We start from the raw sequence: 27,540 nt of genomic DNA on the forward strand, positions 1-27,540 counted from the left end.
TGACCCTTTCTGTTAAATCTTCTTTCTTTTAAAAATTACAATGAAAATAGTAAAGTTTGCAATATCTTATAACTTCTACATTCATTGAATGATGCTAAACCAGTTGTTGGTGGCATGTCTTGGGTTATGCAATTAAAAACAAGTGATTTCCCTTTGGGTGCTTGACTGCCACCTGCTATAAACCAAACATCAATATATATTTTATATATATCGTATATACTCGATCATAAGCCGGTTCGTTTATAAGCCGACCCCCCCCCCAAGATGAATAAGTACAAATGGAAAATTTTTGGCCATTTCATAAGCCGACCCTATAATTCAGGGGTCAGCAAACTTTGGCTCCTGGGCCATGAGGATAGGCCGCTGGTGGGCCGAGATGGTTTGTTTACCTCGAGCGTCCGCAGGCACGGAGGTAAACCTAAGTAAACAAAGTGTCCTGGTGCGCCAGCTGCTTACCCTGACGGGCCGCGACAGCAACTGTTGGGGAAATGTTTTGGGGGAGAGAAACTGGGGGTCAGGGGAGTAACCCCTGTCATCACCCCACATGACCCCACCCCTAGACCAGGACTCCCATTTTCTTCCCTTCCCACCTTACCTGGGGAGGGCCAGGGGAGGATGTCTCTGGCCAGGCTGGAGCTGCTCCGGCAGGCTGGGCAGCGCAGCCAGAGCATGTTCCAGTGGGCTGGGCAGGGCGGCATGGCCGCATCGTGCTCCGACGGGCCAGGCACTGTAGCCACAGCCTGCTCTGGGGGACGGGGCCGAGCAGCACAGCTGCAGCCTGCCAACCCTGGAGCTGCACAGGGCCGCCCGGGGGGGAGAAGTGGGGCAATTTGCCCCGGGCCCCCCAGGGTCCTCCATGAGAGTTTTTCGGGGCCCCAGGATCCCCATTCACTCCGGGGGCCCTGGAGCTTCTTCCACTCCGGGTCTTCGGCGGCAATTTGGTGGCGGGGGGTCCTTCCGCTCCGGGACCCGCTGCCGAAGTGCCCCGAAGACCCGCGGCGGGGGGTCCTTCTGCCCCGGGACCCACCACTGAATGCTGGGTCTTTGGTGGCGGGGCCCCCCGCTGCCAAAGACCCCAGGCCCCCTGAATCCTCTGGGTGGCCCCGGAGCTGCAGCTGCTTCGGAGGCTGGGGGGAGAGCAGTGTGGCCAGAAGTGGAGAGACTCTGGCCCCGCCTCTTCCCTTCTGGCTCTGCTGGCTGTTCTGCCTTTCCTTGCTCCCTCTGTTGGGGGGAGGGGCTGTGTCCCACCTCTCTATACCCATTCATAAGCCCACTCCCTTCCCTGGTGCTTCCCTTTTTTACTAAAAAAATTCAGCTTATGAACAAGTATATACGATACCTTGTAACACAAACTGGTATCTCTTGCATCTTTCACTTGGCCCCACAAACCCCCCACCTGAATCCCAATTTCTTTGACTTTATCCCCTTGCCAGAAGCAAAAAGATCCATTAAGAATTGTTCTGTGTTGCTGTCTCCTTTTGATTTGTCTTCCACTGATGAGCCAAGACGCTGCTGTGAGAAATTCATAAGAAAAACAAATATACCATAAACTAAATTGTTCCTGAAACTTGTGTTCATAAACAGAACATATGGTGATCTTTCTTTTGATGTATAACTTATTTCTATCATTCTGGATCATCTTTCATAACTCACTCATTCTGCCACTCATTAATTATGAAATCATTAAAACTTGTGTAAATGATGTATGTCATGTGATAGATAATATGTATACGTTATATGTGGGTTCAAACTGCAAAATTTGGGTCTAGATTTCAAGCACACTAGTGTTTGTGGATTTTCATAACCATGATTTTTTGCTTGGCCAATTTGCAAAATTTAGATCTTGGTGTGGCTTTCAAACACCTCCAAAGTCGGTGTGTGGGTGTGGATGTCCAATCTAATATTAGTTACAACACTGATCTCTTTGTCCATAAGTTCCATAAATGGATTTGGATCATGTTCTGGTTTTTTCCTTTTGGCACTTGAAATTATAACATTGGGAAGTCCATGTGACCTTAAGGGGAAAGATGTGAAGTTCCTTTGTTGATCTATCCTCTGGGCCTTTGATGCTCAAGATTCTGGTGCTTGTGATCTATCAGGCCCATGTTTTAGCTACCAATTTTTTTCCTGTGTTGGTTCATTTCTGACTCTTTTTTTTTTTCTTTTCTTTTCTTTATCTTAAAACACCAAAGGGTCCCCCCAACCACCTCCCCGCAAACTTCTGGTGCACTGGTGTGCCAGGGAATGGAAATAATCTATACTCCACCAAGAGAAAACAGAAAATAAACACTTCAAAATCCATTAATTTGGCTGAATTACTTCCAGATTGTCTGAGAAATAGCAAAAGGATTTTTTTTTTTGTATTTGATACCATTTCTGGGTATTGTGCACATGTTTATAGATGATTCTTTGATGGTTGCAAATAAAGACCTTGAACAGTTTATACTGATTATATTATATGAGAGAAGAAACTTATTGTAACAGGCATCTTCAAGGGTTAGTTTAGAGCTTGTTTTATTGCTAGATATGTGAATGAGCTTGATTTATATAGAGAAGGCATGTTTTGTTTTTGTTTTGTTTTTTAAGGCAGCCCGCCTAAGCTAGCTCTATTGCTATCTTAAAGGCAGTATACAGGGTTATGTGACTGCTACTATAAAATTAGTTTGCAATACAAAATGCTATTTTACTACTTACATGTGCATACAATGTCATTTGTGGTGTTTTTAATTCTTTGCATGTTTTGTATTCTGTAGTAGTACATTAATGTCTGCAAAAAATATAATTTTTGTAGCTGACAGTTGTCAGTATAAGATTACAATCTTGTAATATATTCCAATAGAATGTCAGTGGGTGGGGGCAGCCCTTTCAAATAGGCCTTGGTTCTGCACTACCCTGATTTCAGCCGCAAAACAACCCAGGACTTGTGGCTATCATAAGGCATGCTGGGAAAAGGCACATACCATATGAATCGCTCCCTTATCCTAGAGAGAGAGTTGGAAGTAGTGTTGGTGGGTTTTTCCTGAAAGGGCTGAGGAAAGAGCTTTGGAGACAATGTTTTAGAGAGGTATTTTTCCTCCGGATGAAGGAAGTAACTCTGGACATTGAAGTTGCGGCTACAGAAATGCCAAGGCAAGTATCTGCTGCTTTTCAGGGCCCCAAGTTGGGGCTTCCACTACAGTAGGTGAAGTCCCTCTCACCCATTCTTCCCATTGCGGTCAGGTGAGTATTTTGCTAAAACTCACTAGTGAGCCTGGGGCCATGCCTGCAGGACAAGTTGGGCCCTCTGAAGAAACTCTCTTGAAATAAGGAACCATTCCTGAAGAGGCGGCTGAACTTTTATAGCCAGGTTGGCTTTCACTTAGTTAAGCATCTGTATTGTACTCTGTACATTGTTCACTGCACAAGACACTGATGTTGTGGAGATACTGTTTCAGATTATTTATTTTCAAACCAAGAGTAGTTTTTCTAAGCTGTTACCTACAAGAAGGGAGATTTGGTACTGAAATTTTACTGTTAAATGTGTCTTTCATGCAGTAAGTGCAAGAAAATACTTTCACTTGAGGGAAAGTCAAAAGGCTATCTCCTATGCTTCTTTATTCCAATGGCTTATTCTCACTAGTTTTTTATGTAGGTGCTGTGTTAAGTGGCCATATTCCTGAGAGAAAAGTGAGAAGAGAATATGATTAAATAGTTTAAAAAATGCCTGTACAATTTAATCAGAACATAAGAATGGCCACGTTGTGCCAGACCAAAGGTCCATCTAGCTAGAATCCTGTCTTCTGACAGAGGCCAGTGCCATGTGCCCCAGATGGAATGAACAGAACCAGTAATCAAGTGATCCATCTCCTGTCATCCATTCCCAGGTTCTGGCAAACAGAGACTAGGAACATCATCCCTGCCCATCCTGGCTAATAGCCTTCAATGGACCTATCCTCCATGAACTTATCTAGTTCTTTTTTGAACCCTATTATAGTCACAACAGCCTCTGGCAAGGAGTTCCACAGGTTGACTGTGTTATGTGGAAAAATACTTTCTTTTGTTTGTTTTAAACCTGCTGCCTCTTAATTTAATTTATAGTTCTTGTGTTATGAGAAGGAGTAAATAACACTTCCTTATTTACTTTCTCCATATCAGTCATGATTTTATATCCCTTCGTAGTCATCTGTTTTCCAGACTGAAAAGTCCCAGTCTTATTAATCTCTCCTCCATACCCCTAATCATTTTTGTTGCTCTTTTCTAAACCTTTTCCAATTCCAATATAGCTTTTTTGAGATCTGAACGCAGTATTCAAGATGTGGGCGTATCATGGGATTTATGTAGCTGGATTTAAATCCAGGTGAGATTTATTTATTTATTTTAATTTTTTTAAACATGTCATGCCTCAAAAATAGTTTAGGTGAAGTAGTGATGGCAGTATTCAGCCAGGTACGGTTCATTAAAGCTGCATTTTTTTTTGATCCTCTCTGCACTTCATATTTTAAAAAAAATTCGGAACTGAAAATCAAATACAGATGTGAATTGAGCATCCAACCTTCTGGAGGTGAAAAGCTTTCCATCCTTCTGTGTAGAAGTGGGAACACTTGTAGTATTTTGTATAAATATCGTATGTTCCTCAGTGTACCTCTGTGATATTACCCTGAATGCATAGCTAGATCAAAACCAGGTTGTTAAAAGAAACCATGCAGGAAAGGTAAAATAATGATGTAGATAAGAGCATCTCTTTTTAAACACAATAACCAGGTTTATAGCTACGAAGAAGGATTTCTCAGCCTCTACTCTGGAGACAGGGCTGTTTGGCCAAGGCTGAGAAGAGAGAGTACAAAAGGCACTGACCTATTTCAAGTGTTACATTATGGAGAGCAGGGGAGTGGGGGGAGGATGTGCTCAGTTTGCTGTGAGGCTGACATACACAGATTGCACTAAGATAGGGTTTGCACTAAGCAGGCTGTAACTTGGTGCCCAGAGAGAATGAGGGACACCAACGTATGTCTTTTTCTAGGAGCTCCAGGGAAATGCAAAGCATGGAGAAGACCAGTTATATTTGGAAGTGGAGACATGGGCCTACCACTTGAAAGAGGTGCACTCAGGGACTGAAAAAGGGTCTCAGAAGGGGCAGCCTATGACACTAACCATGCTAGAACTAATGATCATTACTGATCACTTCTTGCTTTCTGCACAATCCATATTGAGAGGCGATACGGACAGAGCATGGGACCAAGACCAGGAACTCCTGAGTTTTAATCCTGGCTCTGCCACTTAGTTGCTGTGTGACCTACAGGCCAGTCATTTATCCTTTCTGTGTAATCAGTTGTATATCTCTGGGCAGGGAGTGTCAAGGGTGAAAAGGGAGGTTGGACTTCACTGCAAAAAGACGTGTGCCCTTATCATAGCTAACTCACTTGGGTTAAAATAGCAGTGAGGACATGGCAACTTTTCTTTCAGTGTGAATTAGCAGCTTGAGCTCAACCCCAGGCTTCCCTATTGTGTGTATCTTGAGTTAAAAGCAAATTTGCCATGGTTTCACTGCTATTTAATCTGAGTTAGCAGAAGTGTTAAGGACACACATTGTTCTTTTTTGGCAGTGTAGACAACTTTTTAGAAGTCACCTCCTCTGTCTTTGGAGATGATGGTTTATTGGTAGAGGAAGAATGGGAGCATCTTGGGAAGCAGGGGGGAAAATAACAGTGGCTATATTGAGCCCCACCATAGAACTGATCACAGAAGACCCATGACACATGGAGAGTGATGCTTGCCATCTAAAGAACAGTTATCCCTGATTCAGGTGGAAGAGCAGTAGCACTTTCAACAAGAAAAGTATTTTTCCTGCAGAAAGAGGGGTTTTAATAAATAAAGGGTATGCAAATGTTTTATTTTAACTCTGGGTCAGGGGGCTAGGAGTAGCATGGTCTATGAATACTTAAGTTCAGAATTAACAGATGAGGTTTAATTTAATGGATTTGGGGATTTCATACATCATAAGAACACACAGGATGAAACAAAATACCAGATAGACAGTTGGTGCAAGTTCAATAGTTTTGCCTTTACCAGTGACCAGTATCCTTACTTTAAAAGAAAGTGAAAAGTAGCCCATCACCCCTCCTGTATAATTGACCTACCTAATTGTGCATGTCTGTCAGTGGAGTAGGAAATGCCTGAATCCTGCAATGATCAGCTTATTCCGCAAATAATAAGATTTGATCACCTAATCACTTAAGCCTTGTCTACACGTGGAATCAGCTCCTGTTTCAGCTGTTGGTATTGCTGCACCAATGCAAATCCCAAGTGTAGACGGAGAAGCTGGGATTTTCATTAATAGATTTATCCCTGTTTGAAAATGGGGCAAGGTCCACTAGTGCAAATCCCAGCTTTTCTTATCTAGACTTGGGTTTGCATTGGTACAGCTACATCAGTGACTGAAATGGGGGCTGATTCCAAGAGTAGACAAGGTCTCAGAGCCAAACATTCAAAAGGCACATGCTAAAGTTTCCCCTGCATGCACAGCAAAGTGGTAATTGTGCACTTGTACAAGTATAACAGGTAATTGCATATACATGTCATACCTTTTTGCATACTAATATTTACGTGCGTAACTTAAGTGGCTGGTTTTGAAACTTTGGTTTTCATATTGCTCCAGGGGGAATCATGTTTTTTGTTTGATTGACACTGAGTTATGTTTTTTCTTTGTTGCTGATGGTGGGAGTAATAAATGAGGAAAAGCTGTAATAATTTGTTCCCATGCTTGCAGTAATAAAGTCTGAGTTTTCCATTAAGCTTTTCTCTAGGAAAATCACAATCCCATCTCAAAGTACAAACACTTCCATATGTAATTAATTTAAATATAACATAAAAGGAACAGACCCCAGATGAAATAGACAATTATCTTCTACATAAGTACATTAAACCACAAACTGAGGGCATGCTTTGTCTTTCTTTCAGTATTTATCTTTATTTGTGGGTGGGTTTTTTTTGTTTTTTGTTTTTTGTTTCCCTGGGCTGTTTTGAATGCCTAAGGGAGTCAACGAAGAAATATTGTACAAGGAAGAGAAATGCAATAAAATAACTCCATATATTTATCTGGTGTGCATGTATTTATGCTTGGGATATTAAGAAGCTGCACTTTAAATCACCAGGAGTTTGGATGTATCTGCAAACAAATACTTAAAATAATCATTAAAGTAGGTTAAAAGAAACATAATTTGAGAAAGCTAAAAACTTTGACTTTTTTGATTTGCTGTTTGTGGGGCAGATGGACTGAAGGAGCTGCTGAGCATCAAATATGTCTCAAGTTATAAGATGGCCTAAATAAAGATGTTAAGTATCTATCTCTTCATTCAGAGTAGCAGCCGTGTTAGTCTGTATCCGCAAAAAGAACAGGAGTACTTGTGGCACCTTAGAGATTAACAAATTTATTAGAGCATAAGCTTTCGTGGACTACAGCCCACTTCTTCATTCTATGCCATTTCCCCCTTAACCCACCTCTCCATCTTGCAGAACTCACAAATTATATCAGTGCTGTGATACTCATGTTTGAGGATAATTGCTATACACCAGTGGATCTCAAATGTTCTGTGGAGCACTTGCTAGTGGATGTGTAGAGAGCAGAGTCTAGCTCTCCTTCTGGTTTCCAGAGCCTGCATCACATTTAAGACCACTAAAATTCATCTAATCGTTTCCTAATAGTACCTTTCCACAGCAACTGCTGTAGCTGTTACAAGAATATTATACAGTATGATCAGGCCTGATACCAGAAGTGGAAAACAGATTTCAAGTCCAGAAGGTACTACTATGATCATTCACTCTGACCTCCTGCATAATACAACCCATAGAATTTCAACAAGTAATTCTACTTTTTTCTGGTTGAACAAGAGTGTATATATACATATTTTAGAAAGACATCCAGTCTTGATTTAAAGACTTCAAGTGATGGAGATTCCACCATTTCTCTAGATAAGTTGATCTAATGTTAATTACTCTCACTAAAAAAAAGTGTGCTTTATTTCTAATCCAAATTTTACTAGCCTCCGCTTCCAACTATTAGATCTTGTTATGCCTTTGTCTGTTAGATTAGAGAGCCATCTACTCTGACATCTCACCATGTAGATGCTTAATAGAGACCTTGATCAAGTCACCACCTTTTCTTTCTTTTTTAAGTTAAATTGAGCTTCTCTAGCCTCTTACTGTAAGGAAGGTGTTACAAACCTTATATGGTTGTTGTAGCTCTTTTCTGGACTCTTTCCAGTTTGTCATAAGTGTAGACACCAGAGCTAGACAAAGTAATACAATATGCGTGGGGGGAGGTGGTCCACAAGGACAATCTCTTTGGGCACTGTATGAAAGTTTAACTCCTAACATATGCACCACTGAGTCCTTTAAGATTTATATTGTTGTATAATGGGTCTTTCTGTTTGCATCAGCTGGGTCACAGCTGTGGGCTGAGGAAATACAAGTGAGAGTGAATGTGTTCCATCTAGCTTTAGAGAAGACAAGGGTGAGAGCTCTGTCTGCATTAAAGTACTGCTGGATATAAAGATAAGGTGGTCTCCAGTCTCCTCTCATTCAGATGGTGGTCAGAATTACTCAAATGGTTCAATTTTTTTAAACAAAATATGGGGAAAAACTTGGTGATTGTTTTTTGTCCAAAATTATTCTGTCTTTAAAAAGAATATACACACAAATTCTTCCCCCATACAACATAGGACAGGATTTGCTCCCTCAGTGATTATTCCTCTTTATGCTTTCACAGGCCATGCTGTTACAAAATATGGTGAGATTGTCTATTAGTAGTAGAATTTGTGTCCTCTGGATCCTTTATGCTGAATATACAGCAAGAATCTTTGTGGAGCAGTTATTGTGTCTTAGTAGTGAGCATTTTATAGACTATGGGAACAGTTATTTTAACCCCCCCCCCCTTTTTTTGTTGTGAAAATACCAAAAGGACCCAATCAACAGTATTATTTGCCTAAAACACCACTGAAAGGAATGTAGTGGGACCATAACACACTTCCAAGTGGGTGATCCAAATTTGGGACTTCAGCTCAGTTTGGGCCATGAGGAGCTGGGGTAGTTTCAGCTACAATCTGCACATCTCCTACAGGGAGGAAGTGATCATTAACAATTCCTCCAGTTGACACTAGGAATAGGATTGATGGGCCCTGGAGGGTGAGTGTGTGTCATGATTTAGGACATTTGAGGTTGGTAGAAGGATAAAAATGCAGGATCCTTTTGGGACTTACAGAAAGACAGAATATTCTAAAATATCTTTCTAAACTGCAGAAGATCAATAGCATGTACAAACAGGCAAACTATTATTTTTTTCCTGTAATTCCCGTAAGTTCTGTAATTAAAATGGGTCTTCTGGATTGTTATGGAAGGTCTTGTGTAATACAAATATTAGCTTTTGGGCCAAAACCTTATGTTCTAAGTTTGAGCTTAGAGCAAACTTTTATGGCCCAGGTATAGCATCTTAAAATAAAGACCTACAATCTGTAATTATGATTCCTGTTTTTAATTGAATTATGGTGTATATAGAGCCTCCTGCGTGGTTGGAGGACCATAAAATAAAGCTAAGCAGTTATTTTACCAGCCTCAACAAGAATAAGAAACCTCTTATAATTCAATTATGGGTACCTCTAGGAACCATATAATTATTCCTTTTATAAACAAGTATGCCTTTCAACACTGCACTGAAGGAGTAGGCCTGAAGTGTAGAACTGATGGGAAACTATTCAATCTGAGGCGACTGCGTGCCATCACCAAGGTGAAGGAAACTGTACTTCGAAACTTTTTTTCTTTGCCGATGATTGTGCTCTGAATGCTAGTACAGAGCCAGAAATGCAAGCCAGTATGGACAAGTTTTCAACTGCATGCAACAACTGCGGTCTCACCATTAACATCAAGAAGACTGAGGTCATGCACCAGCCAGCTCCCCATGCTTCGTACTCAGAACTGTCCATCACCGTAAATGGACAGGGACTTCAGACAGTGGACCACTTCACGTACCTGGGCAGTACCCTTTCCTGAGCAGTGTCAATCGATGATCAAGTAAACTGCAGAATTGCTAAAGCTAGCTCTGCATTTGGCCGATTGCGCTCCAATGTTTGGGAACATCGAGGGATCAGCCTACCAATGAAGCTGAAAGTCTACTGAGCAGTGGTGCTTCCAACTCTGCTGTACGCCTGCGAGACATGGACTGTCTATCGGAATCATGCACGAAGGCTCAATCACTTCCACATTTCCTGTCTGAGAAAGCTTCTATAAATCAGATGGCAGGACAAAGTGCCCGATATTGATGTCCTTACTAGAGCCAGTCTGTCGTCAGTTCACACATGGCTGATGAGAGCCTAGACCAGGTGGGCCAGACATGTTGTGAGAATGTCAGATGAACGCATTCCTAAACTGCTCTTCTATGGAGAACTCACTCAGGGAAAGCGCTCCCATGGAGGACAAAAGAAGCAGTCCAAGGACACGCTGAAGACCTCTTTGAAGTCCTTCGAGATCAACACTGCCACACGGGAAATCTTTGCACTGAACCGTTCAGCATGGCACAGCCTCATTCACACAGGCAGTAATACTTCTGAGGCGAGGCGTATTGCTGAGGCTGAAAAAAAGCGTGAGCTGCGCAAGTCCAGAACTGCTCGTACATCATCAACAGTGCCATTATATGTCTGTCCGACGTGTGACAGGACATTCCACGCCCGAATTGGACTGATCAGTCATCTTCGGATGCACAGAGCCCGGTCATCGAAAGAATGAGTTGTTGAGGTCTTCATCGATAACGATGGATGAACATCATTCCTTTTTGTAAAACTGTCTGCTGCCTTCTCCCACCCTTTCTCTCCTTCCATTGTCAACTTTGGCTTGGAACAGTTAAACAAGTTTCAACTGGAAGAAAAAAGAGTCTGAAGAAAAACAACTTGCATGTAAATATTATATAATACCTGTATCCATGCTCTACACCCTGTCCTGGAATATTCAGCAACTCAAGTGCTGTGATTGACAAACTGTCACTTATTTCCTTAGACCCCCTATAAAGCAAATCTCAGTTTGTTGGTGTGCTGCAAGTGTCACCACTTGCTGATGCTATACAAGTAGGTAAAGCCGCACTAGTGACACTGAAGGGAAGAATTATCGGAGCAGTAGAGCAAACCTGTGAACCTATGCAAAGAAGCAGTCATTAGAGCATAAGAGAAATTTCTTTGGTGATTCAAAAGGCTCCTTAAGAGGTGGAGAAAGGAAAAATATTTGTCACTCTCTCCAAGGCAAGAATCTCTTCTGGGAATTGAACAGGTGTAAAGGGATTAAAGAAAAAAAAGTAGGGAAGGTAATATAAGAGATTTCGGTTGGAGTTTACAGTCAAGAAAGAGGCAGTTATGGGAAGAAGGGAAGGAATAATTTGTATGGGGCATGACTCCATTTGTTCGTAATATGAAAACGTTAAAAAGACAAGTTTTAGAATCAGGAACTATAATTCTCTCTTAGGGGTGCTGGTACCTCAAACTTCATTTGTGTGTTTTATGGTGTCACCACCAGACCCCCTTAGTAAAATTATCCCCAGATACCTGTTTAATTTTTGTGTGTGTTATAAAAAAGCTCTGCTATAATTAAAGTTAAGACTGGCTTCCTGTTTAAAGCTTGACTGTTTTAAGTGCTCTAAAATCTATATGGCTATATTGATTACCCTTGAAATTTGTGTACCTCATGGGGGTCCAGAGTATGGTCAATCATCCAAATATAGAGCCATTTGGCTAAGGGGTTCATACCAGCTGTATAGCTCAAGGGGTGAAGAAATAGACCTTTGGGCCTTACCCGACCAGCCAGTGTCAGTTTGAACTCCACTGTGGGCAGAAATCTGGTAAAGGTAGGAAGGCATATTGCTAAAATCTGTCTCTGTTGGGGAGTGTGTGTTTATTTTTGGGGAATATAAAGTATTTTTATAAAAACAAACAAGATTACATGTGTGAATGCTTGCTGGCAGGAGAGGGGCATTTTGGAGGATGAAGGAGTGGGGGGAATATGGTGAGAGTGTTGCAGCTTCATCAAGGGGAGAGGTATTATGGGAACGGGGTAGGGGAGACGAAAGGGCTTGGAGGCTCTTGTGGGGGGAGGGACGCTGAGAGGGGGAATGGGGGCAGGGTTGCCTGACAGCCCCACATTCTCCCCTTCTGCCAGGATGTGTGCGCACCAGAATTTGGGGCATCCCTGCCCCTCTAGGGAGGTCTGAGCCCCTCTTCCTACCCCCTGGTGTGTGTGCCAGGATCTGGGAGCCCCTTTCTACCCCCATGGGTATCTGAACTCCCTTTCTTGTCCCCCTGGTGTGAGCTAGATTCTGGAAGAGGCTTGTTTTTTCTGGGGATGTGAGCTCCTTTCCCTACCCCTGCAATGTGAGGTGAAATCTGGGGTGCCTTGTCCCTCTAAGGGGGTTCAAGCCCATTTCCCTGCACCCCTCTTTTGAGACAGTACCTGGGAAAGCCCTTTCCTTCTGGGTGGGGAGCTCAGAACAGGCATATGGGACATCAGGGAGCATGCACCAAGAAAACGCTATTGCCACTGAGGAGGAATTGAATGGGGACATGCTTGACACATATCCGAAACTGTCTGGCACTGGGTAGGAAGGAAGGAAATACCCACTGACATGAATGGAGCAGTTCACGGGTCTCAATTATTGTTTCAGGCTGTATTAATCTCTATTGAGTGTTCTCTTTCAGATGAGAACATCTTGCTGAGATTAATAGTCTTCTTAACACCTCTCTGAGCATGCTATCCTGATGATAGCTGTATAGAGCCCTCTGTCCCCCTTCCATTTTACCTCTAATTTCATACAGTATTCTAGTGGAGCACCATCTCTGCTCTAGTTAAGGTGGGGAAACCTTTCCTGTTCAAAGGACTCATCTAAGTGCTCAACAATCTGTATGCCTTCACAGATTGTCTTGAAATATTCTATGCTTCATGGGAATGTAGTGTAGTGATCCTATAATGGGGTAATTTGAGCCTTGGGTTTGTGAGATACAGCTCTCAGGAAAAAAAACATATTAAGTTCACAGAATCTAGCCATTGAAACCCATCTGGGGCAGAAATCAGAATGAACTGGAAAATTTGGAAAAAATTCTGCTTCTTTCAAGGATTTGGTATTGCTTATATTTTATTTAGGAGACATATCTGTGTACAAGGGAATATTTAGAAGACCCTGAAACTATCTTTGAAAAGAACATAAATTATACTGCTCTACAGCCAAAATGCTTCTGAAATAAATGTAGTCAAACTTTACTAATTCTGGGTCACTGAGAACGAAAATGATGCTTCAAATTGTTGATTGGCTCTAGTTTTCAAGATATGCTATTGGGTCAGTATATACGACCCTTGATTTGGGAGTGGCGGAGGATAAGTGAGTTCTAAAGGGAAGGGATCTCAATTTAAACCAGAAATGACTAAAATACATCTTTGTCAGGATCTATGAATAAATCTATGACAGTACTTGCTTTTTAGGCAAAACAATGAATGATGCAATCTGAAGCTGGTATTGCGTCATACATGATATGAATTGCATCATGTTATTCCTAGAAGTCATGGATGATGCAATCATAACGAAGCTTACATCACTCTGCTGAACAAATTGCCCTAGATCAGCTCTAGAAATCATCCAGTGTCGTGCTCTCTTATTTGTCAGTGTTTGATTTTGCAAAGGGACACATTTCTGTTTAGCCAAAGTGAGCAGAGATGCCTCGTACTTGTGTGAACAGTGCAGATAACTTCTGCTATGTTTGTGGTGAAGTGACTTTTGCATCACAAAAGCGCAGTATAACCACTATGCTTAAGAAAGCCTATCACCTTTCTTTTGGCTGCAAAATTGGAGATCAGGACAAGAGGTGGGCCCCACACATACGCTGCAACACTTGTGCAACAAATCTTCACCAGTGGTTGAACAGGAAAAGGAAATCTATGCCTTTTGCAGTGCCAATGATTTGGAGAGAGCCAATAGATCATAGCAGCAATTGTTACTTCTGCATGGTGCCTCCAGTTGGGAAAGGTGTGTCAAAGAAGAAAAAGTGGACTGTGCATTATCCAAACATTACATCAGCTATACGCCCAGTACCCCACGGAGAAGCATTGCCGGTTCCTGATGCACCAGAATCATTCTCATTTGAGTCAGACGAGGAAGAGGAAGAAGATGAAACTTCTGGTCCTGAACCATCAATGTCACAGGACCCACATTTTCTCCCATCCTCCTCCTCTGAACCACACCTCATAACACAAGGTGAACTGAATGACCTTGTCAGGGATTTGGAACTACCCAAGAGTAAGGCAGGAAGAAAGCAAAGAAAGAAGAAGTGGGACCGCTGAAGACTATTGCCGGAGAGGAGATTAAAGACAATCTAGGCATGGCGCAATATCTCAATGAATATTTTGCGTCGGTGTTTAATGAGGCCAATGAAGGGATTAGGGATACTAGCACCATAACAGAGGGGCGTTCGGGATGGGGGATTACCGTATCCGAGGTGGAAACAAAACTTGAACGCCTTAATGAGGCTAAGTCGGGAGGACCGGACGATCTTCATCCGAGAATATTGAAGGAATTGGCGCGGGAAATAGCAGGCCCGTTAGCGATAATATTTAATGAATCTGTAAACTCGGGGGTGGTCCCGTTAGACTGGAGAATAGCTAATGTGGTTCCTATTTTCAAAAAAGGGAAAAAAAGTGATCCGGGTAACTACAGGCCTGTTAGTTTAACATCTGTAGTGTGCAAGGTGTTAGAGAAAATTTTGAAGGAGAAACTAGTTGAGGACCTGGAGGGTAGTGGCAATTGCGATAATTTACAACATGGTTTTACGAAGGGCAGATCGTGCCAAACGAATCTGATCTCCTTCTTTGAGAAAGTAACGGATTTATTAGATAAGGGAAATGCGGTGGACCTAATATACCTAGATTTCAGTAAAGCGTTTGATACTGTACCCCATGAGGAATTATTGGTTAAACTGAAAAACATGGGGATCGATTTGAAAATCCAGAGATGGATAAGGAATTGGTTAATGGGGAGAATGCAGCGGGTCGTATTGAAGGGTGAACTGTCAGGTTGGAGGGAGGTTACCAGTGGAGTTCCCCAAGGTTCGGTTTTGGGACCCATTTTATTTAATCTATTTATAACTGACCTCGGAACCGATTGCAGGAGTAGGCTGGTAAAGTTTGCGGATGATACGAAGGTGGGAGGCGTTGTTAATTCGGAAGAGGATAGGGATATCCTGCAAGGAGACTTGAATGAGCTTGTGAATTGGAGTGTCAGAAATAGGATGAAATTTAATAGTGAAAAGTGTAAGGTGATGCATTTGGGGATGACCAATAACAATTTTAGTTACAAGATGGGGACGCATTGGTTAGAAGTAACGGAAGAGGAGAAGGACCTAGGGGTCCTTGTAGACCGCAGGATGACTATGAGTCGACAGTGTGACGTGGCGGTGAAAAAAGCCAATGCTGTCTTGGGATGCATTAGGCGAGGGATATCTAGTAGGGATAAGGAGGTCCTGCTTCCGTTGTACAAGGCGCTGGTGAGACCTCATTTGGAGTACTGTGTGCAGTTCTGGTCTCCCATGTTTAAAAAAGATGAACTCAAACTGGAACGGGTGCAGAGAAGGGCCACTAGGATGATCAGAGGAATGGAAAACCTGTCGTATGAAAGGAGACTAGAGGAGCTTGGGTTGTTTAGTCTGACAAAGCGAAGGCTGAGGGGGGATATGATTGCTATCTTTAAATATATTAGAGGGATTAATACAAGGGAGGGAGATGAATTATTCCAGCTTAGTACTAACGTGGATACGAGAACGAATGGATATAAACTGGCCGTGGGGAAGTTCAGGCTTGAAATTAGACGAAGGTTTCTGACCGTTAGAGGGGTGAAATATTGGAACGGCCTTCCGAGGGAAACGGTGGGGGCGAGGGACTTGTCTGGCTTTAAGATTAAGTTAGATAAGTTTATGGAGGGAATGGTTTAATGGTAAAACATAGTTGTCAAGGAAAACCAAACAATGGTAGGTAAATAGCATAATGGCTAAAAGGGGTCAGGATGGAGACTCTTGCCTATATGCTCGGGGTCTTACTGATCGCCATATTTGGGGTCGGGAAGGAATTTTCCTCCAGGGCAGATTGGCTGAGCCTCTGGAGGTTTTTCGCCTTCCTCCGCAGCATGGGGCAGGGATCTCTAGCAGGAGGGTCTCTGCCGATTGAGGTCACTAATAACAGGATTGGGGACTTCAGCAGCAGAGTCCAGGGAAGGGGCGGGGACGGTTTTATGGCCTGCAGCGTGCAGGGGGTCAGACCAGATGATCATAATGGTCCCTTCTGACCTTAAAGTCTATGAGTCTATGAGTCTATGAGAGCTGTTGGGCTCCAGACTACAGCAGTGGAATCTCCTGGCAGGTAATGTTAGGGTTTCTATGTTCCATGACCGTCAAAAGGATCTTGTCCCATTCTTCTTCCTGGAAGGTGATCTTGTAGCCTGCAACAACATCGATGGGTGTGATGGCAGCCCTCAACATCATTCACGATCCAGATGAGTGGAGACTGTTCATTGATTCATCGAAGACGAGTCCTAAAGCTGTTTTACTGCATAATGGCAATGTTTTGCCATCAATTCCAGTTGGTCATGCAGTCCATATGAAGGAAACCTATGACAACATGAAACAACTTTTGAGGTGCATAAACTATGACCAACATCAGTGGCAGCTTTGTGATGATTTGAAGGTTGTTGCTCTCTTGCTTGGTCTGCATACCAGATACACGAAGTACTGCTGTTTTCTCTGCGAATGGGATAGTCGTGCATACATCAAGAAAGATTGGCCAGTCATTGGCCATCCGACAGTCATTGGAGCCTGGGAGGAAAAGTGTTCAGCATCCACCACTTGTTGAATCAAGGAAGATTTTGTTACCACCCTGACACATCAAGCTGGGTCTGATGAAGAACTTTGTCAAGGCCATTGACAAAACACAAGCAGCTTTCAAGTACCTCCGTGGAAAATTTCCAAGGTTAAGTGAAGCTAAGATAAAGGAAGGTGTCTTTGTTGGTCTTCAGATTCGTGAACTTCTTCAAGATGATGCATTTGACCATGCACTGCATGGCAAGGAAAAGACGGCATGGAAAGCCTTCCAGTTAGTGGCAATAAATTTTCTTGGAAACAACAAGGCAGACAACTACAGGTTGTTGGTGGAAAACCTCCTCAAGGCATACAAAAGCCTTGGTTGCTACATGTTACTAAAGATACATTTTTTGCACTCTCATCTAGATTTTTTTTCCACATCACTGTGGAGCAGTGAGCGACGAGCACGGTGAGCGATTTCACCAGGACATTGTAACAATAGAGAAACGCTATCAGGGCAAATGGAGCCCATCAATGCTTGCAGACTATTGCTGGACAGTGACAAGAGATGCTCCATTTAATGAATACAAGAGACAAGCCAAGAAGCGCCGAGTAGACACTGAATAGGACTGAACTATGTACATAATAGATTTTTGCCTTTTGTTTCATAATCAATTTTATTTATATAACCCTTTTGCTGATTTTAAAGTGTTAACATTTCACTTGTCTTGTTTATGTATCATGTAAAGCAACCATAAACACATGAAAAGACCTAGGTTTACAATTTATGATTAAAATCTACACAATATACATAGACATAAAATGTAAAAACTTAAATATCTTAGAAACAGTAGCCAATCAGTTGTTTTAATTGTCATATTTGAATTCAGCACATCAAAATACATAATAAATAGCACATTTTATCTCTGAAGCAGACGACTTCTCAAAAATTGTAGACCAGTGTTACACATGCAAATGCTTATGGATGGGAAGGTTGATTAGGGTTGCAAGCATAGGTGAGAATTGGAGGACAAGGGGTTTGGTCTTCAGTGAAGAATGGAGGGTATTGGGGGGGAGGATGTCAATAGGAATGGGTGGTAGAGTAGGGAAGAGGGATTGTGGGGCTCAGGTAATGTGTAGGCTAGGAATTAGGGGGATTGGAAGGGGAGAGGATAGGAGGGGTTGGAGAATGTGAGGAATACCAGATGAAATTGTGCATTTAGAGGTAGGATGGAGACTGTGAGCCCTGAATTCTCTCCTTCCATGTACTGGTATCTGGGAGATCCCCACCCCTGTGCATGGGTCTGAGCCCCTCTGCCACTGTTTGTTCTGAGATCTGAGACTTATTCCTCTTGGGGTGCCTGAGCCCCTCTCCCTGCCCCTCCATGTGAGCTGGGATGAATACATGTGGAGGGACATGAAGGTAATGCAGATTTAAACATCTGAAATCCACAAAATGAATAGTTAAAGTATACATCACTCCTATGTGGGGTAGGGAGTGGGCTGGCCAGTGTGTGCGGGGGGGAGGGACCCAGTTTGGAGGATGGGCAACATGGGTGGACCTGGGCCATGGCTGGAGAAGCCTGGTTAAAGCAGTTGTGCCATGTGGGGGTGGATAGTGGGAGGGAAGTGGAGAGGGGCCAAGCTTAGTGTGCAGCTCAGTCTATATAATGAGGGTATTGTGGGGGGAGCAACTTCTTATGTCAGTGGTTTCTACAGTGCTAACTAATGGGTTAATGGAATGAGATGGGGAAGGGGAGCTGGAAATGTTAGCGGGGAGCTACATGTTGTGAGGCAGGGATAACTCTCCCATGCGTCAAGTTACGATAACCACCATGTAATAAAACTGTCAAGATTTTGGGCCATAGACCCTGGATGAGATTTCTCTCATCAGCCCTTGTTAGCCTATGTATTGCAAACATTTCAAGGCAGGACCATTATCCCCATTCCATTGTAACAAAATGTGGAAGGAGCACTGAGGAATCACATGCCTAGGGCTGGGACTATTCCTACCTCTGGCACTGGCCTGTTGGGTGACCTTGGGCAAGTTGCTTCATCTTTCTGTGCCTCAGTTTCCCATCTGTAAAACAGAGTAATTATGTGAAGTTCTTTGAGAGCTACTGATGAAAAGCACAGTATAGAAGCTAGGTCTTTTGATTATTACATAGCCACAGTAGCATATCCACTGCAAACCTAAATGAGAACTACAACTATCCAAATGACCACTAACAAACATCTCTCTTTCTCTGTTTTTTTAAAAAAACTAGGAAATGGAAAACAAACCAACAAACCTTTAACTCAGAGTTAAAGTTGCCTGATGGTAGCTTGTGCCCGTCCAGAATGTCGAGTTCAGCAGGACACCTCTGAAAACCAGGAAATACACAATTAAAGTAAATGTCCAAGCAACCTTAACCCTGCCTTCTTTTGGTGTTGCCCCGTAGCACAAATCCCCCACACTGGCTTTTCTCTGTAATGGACAAGTGCTACCTGCACTTGCCCTATGTGCAAACATTGAGCCTGCTCCTCCCACGGAATATCACACTTGTAACATTTAACAACCACTTCATTCCCATTTACAACCCTTTCACACTTGCACACAGGACACCAATTAAATCTATACTTTCTACTACCCATCTTTAAATCCACAGACTACTCTCACATCCCACCTCACTACTGACAATACCCAGTGCACATCCGTTGATGCAACCTACACGATTCTCTGTTGAAATGATGCAGACTGGAACCTCAAGATACTCATGAACCTCTTTTCTTTGATTACACACATGGGAGGACTCAGACCCAGATTTCCTCAAATCACAACCACAGCTCTTCCAAGTTGCTCCAACTTATTTTTCCACCATTCTGTACAGCTACACCTAACACAGCGAATGGAATACATTCAGATAATTTCCAATGGCTATTGCCAGCTCCAAGAGGTCAAAATTAAAGTTGTGTAGGTGTTTACCTGAACACTACTATTTCTGACTTTTCAGAAGTTTGAGCTTTGCTGAACTCAGTGTTCTGAAAGGGCACTAGCTGTCTCTGGGCAATCTTAACTCTGCATTAATGATTTTTGCACCATTTTAATATATTTTTATAAGCCTGGAATACTTGGCCAACTTTTGATTTAGAAATAATTCTGCCTATGTTGCATATTTTCTATTGTCCTGCAAATAGTAGTTTCAGGTATGAACTCCTTAATGCTTCCTTTTAGCCTACTTTCTAAATCAACTTAATCAATTAAAGGATGTCTTGTTGCTGCCAAATTTTAAGTTGGTCAAAAAGAAGGCTTTTCCTCTTCCTTGTATTTAGGGTCCATAGTCTAGCCCAGCCAACCAAAATCCCAAAGAACAGATGCCCTCTTATTGTTCTCTCAGAGAATTACTCATTTCATCACTATAGACTCAACTTTGCTACCCCGACAACTCCTGCATGTTGGACGTGCAGCTGTGATTAATTGTAACTTTCTCTATGTCAGCTCTTGGGGAATCTCTTCACTGCGTAGTTAACCTGGGCTTTTACCTGGGTTTTAACCGAAACACACCTACTGTTCACAGAGGGAGTGGGTTTCTGATGTGTATTTGAAGGTGCTTTAATCTTGGGCTAGTTTGTGTCTGGGGGTGTGGGTTAGAACCTGGGATCTGCTTTAAGTTGGACTGGAGCCCATGTACTTGGTAATGAGGATGCAAGCAAAATCATTCAAGAGGCGATAGTCCTCCAATACTTTTCCCACAATTTCTCCCAAAGGGCAGACAGGTTTTCCCACAATTAACACAATTCAGTGTGTGTATGTGGGCGGGGAGGGGGGGAATCCTAGAGCATGTCAACACACAGAACTACAGGATATGCCCCCCCCCCCCACCCTCAGAGACAAATGCGAGTGCAGAAACAGTGAAGATAGAGCAACCTGCATATGGCTTTGCTGTGACTTGCTATCTGGTTACTCACTTGAGTTAACTGTGCAGTGAAAACAGAGACTGAGATGCTATACACCCAGTCGCAGGGCAAGAGAAAGGTCACACAGTCAGTGAGTCTCATGGTAAAGAAAGGGAATTGTTATTTGTGCAGTGTGATAGGCTATGGTGTGGTTTGATATTTAAGCTCCTTATCAGGCATCATCTACTTCCAATACTTTATATGATCAGTTTATATCACTAAGGAGAAGCCTCATGGAAAACTCTGAAAATTATTCCATTTAGTTCCCATCTATACTGGCAGCAAAACTATGTATCCTGAATTAGTTCTAAGTCACGCTATTCCAACAGTATTCACTGAATACAAAATCTGACAAATTTTGGCTTTTTTGTCCTTCATTCAAGCATTCATGAATGAGTCCTTTTTGTTTAAAAATCCATTCATGATTCAAAACTATTCTATAACTATTATAAACAAACAAATGGTAGTTTATTTGCAAAATATCCAATCTTCCTGTTTGGTACTGAAGCTTTGAAATTGGTTACTCAAGTCAGTAAGTGGGCGAATACATGACTAATTCAAAATTAAAATACGTATATTCATCTCCAAATAGATGTATCTGATGTTTGTGACGGAATACACATATTCAAAGTCAGACTAATATATTCAATTGAATCATGCCCCAACAGTTTCAAAACTCCAAGATTTCCTAAATATAAAAGGGTTAAAATATGGCTGGTTCTAAGCAAAGCCATCGTATTTGCAAAATTTGCCTCCCACTTACCCAGTTTTCAAACACCTAAATCTTTAAGGCGATCTCAGTTTAAATATTGTTTGGCCCCATCTTCTTTAATCAAATAATCAATGCTTAAAGTGGATTTAGAAAGTGTTAGACATCCTACTTCCTAAAGATTATGTTAAGGGTAAAATTTTCAAGTGCCCGAATCCCATTGAAAAATCAATGGGAGTTAAGTATCAGAGGGGTAGCCGTGTTAGTCTAAATCTGTAAAAAGCAACAGAGGGTCCTATGGCACCTTTAAGACTAACTTTCTGTTAGTCTTAAAGGTGCCACAGGACCCTCTGTTGCTTTTTACAATGGGAGTTAGGCATTTAAATTACTTAAGCACTTTTGAAAATGTTACCTTAAGACATTTGAGGCTGATAAGCACCCAGATGTTTTGGGTGCCTATTTGAGTTATCCCTGTCTCAGTTTTGTCAAAATTTATATCTTGTGAAAACAGGCTGCTTTCTAAAATTTAGTTTCTTCTTCTGTTCAGGCCAGAAATACTGTGAAAACATTGCTTCTTTTGATATAGTCCCACTTCCACTCCAGGTCACCTTGTCAGAACCAGGACCTTGAGGTATGTAAAGATGATTTGGGGGAGGAGGAAAACAATATTTAAAATTTTAAAATCTCAGCCAAGGTTTGGTTAAGATTTGGTACAAGATATGGGCACACTCAGGATGGTTCCCATTTGATCCCAACATGTTTGCCAGTCCCTGCACTAAGGGCCAAAGCCTGCTCATCTGAGTAGTTCCATCATGTTAAATCAGCTTCTTTTAGACTCTCCTCCAGCCATTTATAAAAGGTTCCTTTAAACAGTCTGTGTGCAAGTTTGACTCCAGGTGCATAGTCCTGAAATCTTAATATGCAACTTTTTTTTCATAAACAATACAAAGAAGTTGACAGGTCTGAAAGGGGCTTATGTGAAAAGATAATTAAGTGCTTTAGAGAGTGTCAAGAGTCAATAGCTCAGCACTGTCAGCACTCTCGACTGTTACAGGCTATAATTAGATGGCATGGAGGTGTAAGGGATGTTTGGCAGTTTATTTCAGCATGATCTCCACGGGAAAAATAAAGAGCTGCCTCAAACGAGACACCATGAAAGAGGGGAGCAGGAAGATTAAAACCTCAGTATTTTTTTTTTTTAAAGTCACTTCCTCACTAAATAACAATTAGCGTAAGTCACAGTTTCCATCCATCTGGGCATTTGTGAATCCTGTGCCCCAAATTTCAAATATAAGGTTCCTGATGTATTTCTTATTCTAATTTTCAATTCTTTACTCACTTGCAATGCTTCCACTTTTTTTTATTACGGTGCTTAAATAATGAGTAACCTTTAATCAGTAACATAAGACACAACAAGCTATGTATGGCATGCACTCCCAACAGTGATTTCCGACATAAAGCGGAGCCAATTGCCACCAAGCACTTGGCATGTGCCAGCATAGCTTTAGCAAGTACAAAAGCTGGAATCTTATTGTGGTGGTTATAAAATAGAGCCTTGCAAAGTACATGACTAATTTTCAACAACAACAATGTGTTCTTTCTCAAAGTTTATTGTTAAGAGATTTTTGATGTAAAGATTGATTTCAATTGTTAAAAATGAACTGAACTGCTTTAGTAAAGTAAATGAATATGGGCCTGATACTCGATTGGGATCCATTTGCAGCCATGCAGAGTCTCACTGGTAAGGATGCAAGGGCCATGCTAACCGGTCCCAAAGCGGGATTGGGACATGTGAGAGATGATGCAAAGGGTGGAGAGGGGAGGATGACTATTACAATAGGAAAGATCAAGTTACACTTTGTATGTAGAATATACTAAAAACCAAACCTAGCAAATCCTTATATATAACCTATATTCACATAGGCACTTTTGAAGATCCAAATTGACTTAATGACAGTCAATGGGACTTAGGTCCCTAAGTCACTTACATGCTTTTGAAAATTTTATTATAGCTATGTCAGTGGTCAAGTACGGTTTGCTGATTACTTGATTCCTGGACTGACTACTGAAATGTAACCATTTCCCACCTTCTGTCTATCCTCTCTAGCTCCATTAAATAGCTTCTCTTGTTTCCTGCTGCCATCCAGCCAACACTACTTCCCAGAACCCCAGAGTTCCCCATTCTTGTGCAATCTGTAATACATGGCATTCTTCTTTTCTCTCCGATGTTGGAGGTTCTGCATTTAATGCAGGAAAATAATTTCCCCCAATAATCTATATTATTGAAAATTCAGCTCTATGCAGCCAGTTTTCTACATCATCTGATTTATTTTAATTAGAGGTTAGCTGCAGAAGAGTTCATGTGATTACAGTTATAATTATTACAATACCAGTCCACATTTCCATTAGTATTCCACTTGATAGTTGGCAATAAGCAGAAATAAAATATTAGGACTTTTAAAACAGGAGATTACCAATTAGCGCAATTCTCCAATGGCACATAATTATTAATTATTATCATCATCATTATTCACAAAGCAAAATTTCTCTGGGATACCTGTGTGCTTCCTTCCTGTACCATTCTCCAACATCAGCCTTATCTGTTCTGAAATCCTGAAGCAATATTTTTATTAAATACACAGCTGAGTGAATACAAAATGGAAAGGCTGAAGTAATGGAATGGATTTCTGTTTTGTTAAGACGCAGTCCCTTTTTAATTCTTCTTAGACTTTTCATAGACAGCATTTAAAATTACAGCTCCAATGGAAAGGTCATTCTGTGCATTTGGTCCAAAAGTGAACTACAGTGATTGTCATTATCTACCAATCGCTGGGTGAGGAATGTTGGCAATTGCTAACCATTTAAAGTTGATTATTAAGCAGGTGGCTGACTCACTTTCTTTTGGCCATATCCCAGAATTATATGACTTGTCAATCAAAAGGGGGACAAATGTATTACGAAGTGTTCTGAAAACTGGTTCTGACCCTTGCTGTACAAATATAATTCTAGTCACCAAGTTGCAGGAGTTCCTTAAGCTACTTTGAAGAGAAATGGATAAGTTTTAATATTCGTAAAGTTCCTCTATTGTGGGTGTTGAGATGAAGAGTGGAAGGATAATATAGTAGTTAGGGTGTTCACCTGGTTTCAATTCCCTGCTTCATCACTGACCTTAAGCTGTGACCTAAGTCTCTTAGGGTGGGATTCCCCAAAGGGGACTTAGATATTACAATGCTGAGCATCATGCTGCCTAACTTTTAGGCCTAGAAAATCTTAGGAACAACATTGTGATCCACAAAGTCTGAGTTAAGTGCATATACAATGAATGGGGAGACACAAGCACCTAAGAATGGGATCCCATAACTACAGCGGCGGCTCCAGCGCTCCAAGCGCGTGCCTGGGGCGGCAAGCTGCGGGGGGCGGCCTGCCGGTCATCGTGAGGGCGGCAGTCAGGCTGCCTTTGGTGGCATGCCTGCGGAAGGTCCGCCGGTCCCGCGGATTTGGTGGCAATTCGGTGGCGGGTATGACGAATCCGCGGGACCGGCGGACCTCCTGCAGACATGCCGCCGAAGGCAGCCTGCCTGCCGTGCTTGGGGCGGCAAAAAAGCTAGAGCCGCCCCTGCATAACTACTATACTATCCTTCCTCTCAACACCCACAATAGAGGGACCTAGAAGTTCTGTAGTACACTTTGATCTACACTGCTTTGAATGGGAGTAGATTAAAGTACACTAGGGAACTTCTACTGCACAGCAGCAGGGTCCACATGGACACTTGTGGCACAGCAATCTAGCATAGGGTAGATTTACACTCCAGCTTGCCAAGAACTAAATGTTCACATAGATGAGCCCTTAGGCTTCTCAGTCCTGTAGGCATTTTTGAAAACACCACCCTACGACAAGAAAATATCACCAGCTCAAAGTGCAGAGTGAACTCAGATACTGGTAGGGATAATTTGGCCTGAGTAGGGTAAACAGGTCAACTTGTACAAAATGTGCCCTGGAATCTTCTCTGACTGTAAGTGATCATGGAGCTAGGTTTTTATTTCTCATCTGAAAGACCGAAATAAATGTTTAAAATGTTAAACCAAAATTATTTCTCTGAGTATTTTCAAGATGAGAAATTACAGTTCTTTAGTGCTTAGAATATTTTGGAAAGTGTATGGGGGGGAAATCCCTCTGACTGTCATGGAAAAAAAACTTAAAAGAGCAGAATTTTAAATTGCACGCACCTCTTGACATTAATAAATAATGAGAGCAGAAATGGCATCACTTGTTTTACATGTGTGAGTACAATACAATAAGCAAATCTGACTCATCTGCCAGTTTGATTGCTTTGTTTGGAATTCCACCATCCTGGGTAAGGTGAGGTGTGGGGAATGATTGGTAAGAAGGATTTATGTAACGTAGGGTTCCTAGAACAGAGAGGAAAAAGAAGTTGGGATACAAAATAGTTTTTCAGACTTTAGGAAGCCAAAGTCAAATGTTGCCTTCCCAGGGAAAATTCTTTGTCAAGCTCCAAAATTACAACTCACAGCAGCTAGTGACATCTTTTCCTCAGGCAAAGAGAAGTAAGTTTGTGTGTGTGAGAGAGAGGGCACAGCTGGTAAACCAGCTGATCAGACAAATCCACTGGGAAATCCATGGAAAGCCATCCTCTCCACAAAATTATCTGAGTACCCTCTTCCTTAACAACTATCTACTATCTCTGGAGCACGTAAGGTAAAACAGGAGACGCAGAATCATAGAATATCAGAGTTGGAAGGGACCTCAAGAGGTCATCTAGTCCAACCCCCTGCTCAAAGCAGGACCAATTCCCAGCTAAATCATCCCAGCCAGGGCTTTGTCAAGCCGGGCCTTAAAAACCTCCAAGGAAGGAGACTCCACCACCTCCCTAGGTAACGCATTCCAGTGTTTCACCACCCTCCTAGTGAAATAGTTTTTCCTGATATCCAACCTGGACCTCCCCCACTGCAACTTGAGACCATTGCTCCTTGTTCTGTCATCTGCCACCACTGAGAACAGCCGAGCTCCATCCTCTTTGGAACCCCCCTTCAGGTAGTTGAAGGCTGCTATCAAATCCCCCCTCATTCTTCTCTTCTGGAGACTAAACAATCCCAGTTCCCTCAGCCTCTCCTCATAAGTCATGTGCTCCAGACCCCTAATCATTTTTGTTGCCCTCTGCTGGACTCTTTCCAATTTTTCCACATCCTTCTTGTAGTATGGGGCCCAAAACTGGACACAGTATTCCAGATGAGGCCTCACCAATGTCGAATAAAGGGGAACTATCACGTTCCTCGATCTGCTGGCAATGCCCCTACTTATACAGCCCAAGATGCCATTAGCCTTCTTGGCAACAAGAGCACACTGTTGACTCATATCCAGCTTCTCATCCACTGTGACCCCTAGGTCCTTTTCTGCAGAACTGCTACCTAGCCATTCGGTCCCTAATCTGTAGCAGTGCATGGGATTCTTCCGTCCTAAGTGCAGGACTCTGCACTTGTCCTTGTTGAACCTCCTAAGGTTGTTTTCGGCCCAATCCTCTAATTTGTCTAGGTCCCTCTCTATCCGATCCCTACCCTCTAGTGTATCTACCACGCCTCCTAGTTTAGTGTCATCTGCAAACTTGCTGAGAGTGCAGTCCACACCATCCTCCAGATCATTAATAAAGATATTAAACAAAACCGGCCACAGGACCGACCCTTGGGGCACTCCGCTTGAAACTGGCTGCCAACTAGACATGGAGCCATTGATCACTACCCGTTGAGCCCGACGATCTAGCCAGCTTTCTATCCACCTTACAGTCCATTCATCCAGCCCATACTTCTTTAACTTGGCGGCAAGAATACTGTGGGAGACCGTATCAAAAGCTTTGCTAAAGTCAAGGAATAACACATCCACTGCTTTCCCCTCATCCACAGAGCCAGTTATCTCATCATAGAAGGCAATTAGGTTAGTCAGGCACGACTTCCCCTTCATGAATCCATGCTGACTGTTCCTGATCACTTTCCTCTCCTCTAAATGTTTCATAATTGATTCCTTGAGGACCTGCTCCATGA

General features: G+C 42.3%; 2 long non-coding RNA genes across 2 annotated transcripts in view; one reads left to right on the top strand and one right to left on the bottom strand.

Annotated features, from left to right (window-relative positions):
- Positions 1–27,540, top strand: part of LOC135972239 (uncharacterized) — a 139,455-nt gene that overhangs the window by 71,031 nt on the left and 40,884 nt on the right. Inside the window, exon 3 of the long non-coding RNA XR_010588644.1 lies at positions 22,034–22,117. This is a non-coding gene — a long non-coding RNA (uncharacterized LOC135972239). The remainder of the gene's footprint in view (positions 1–22,033; positions 22,118–27,540) is intronic.
- LOC135972238 (uncharacterized) lies at positions 257–26,566 on the bottom strand. The gene is made up of 4 exons (XR_010588643.1): positions 24,044–26,566; positions 19,133–19,204; positions 18,855–18,921; positions 257–1,512 (listed from the first exon to the last, which is right to left on the bottom strand). It is a non-coding gene; the product is annotated as an uncharacterized LOC135972238 (long non-coding RNA).

This window comes from Chrysemys picta, chromosome 6 (assembly GCF_011386835.1).
Source record: "Chrysemys picta bellii isolate R12L10 chromosome 6, ASM1138683v2, whole genome shotgun sequence".
Lineage (NCBI taxonomy): Eukaryota > Metazoa > Chordata > Testudines > Emydidae > Chrysemys > Chrysemys picta.